This window comes from Petaurus breviceps, unplaced genomic scaffold (genome assembly GCF_028583685.1).
Source record: "Petaurus breviceps papuanus isolate PSGF00001 unplaced genomic scaffold, PetGlider_PUasm1.0 208, whole genome shotgun sequence".
Classification (NCBI taxonomy): domain Eukaryota; kingdom Metazoa; phylum Chordata; class Mammalia; order Diprotodontia; family Petauridae; genus Petaurus; species Petaurus breviceps.
In genome coordinates, this window is record NW_027185852.1 from 27,270,865 (window position 1) to 27,271,099 (window position 235).

The window sequence follows — 235 nt, forward strand, 5'->3', positions numbered from 1 at the left end:
TCTTCTCATTCGATGTTTCCCTTCCTCTTCTCCCCTTCAACTAGTCCTGTTCCTTAATGAACATTTTTTGCACATCTTTCCAAAAGGATTTCTCTCACTTTCTTCATTATGTATCTTCTCTTTCTGTTTGCCATGATTCTCTGATTCATTACTTCTAGAATTATCTGATCTTTCTCTTTTCTCTGTATTCCTCATGTTATCAAAGTTTCCAGAGTATCCACTCTGAGGTATTCCC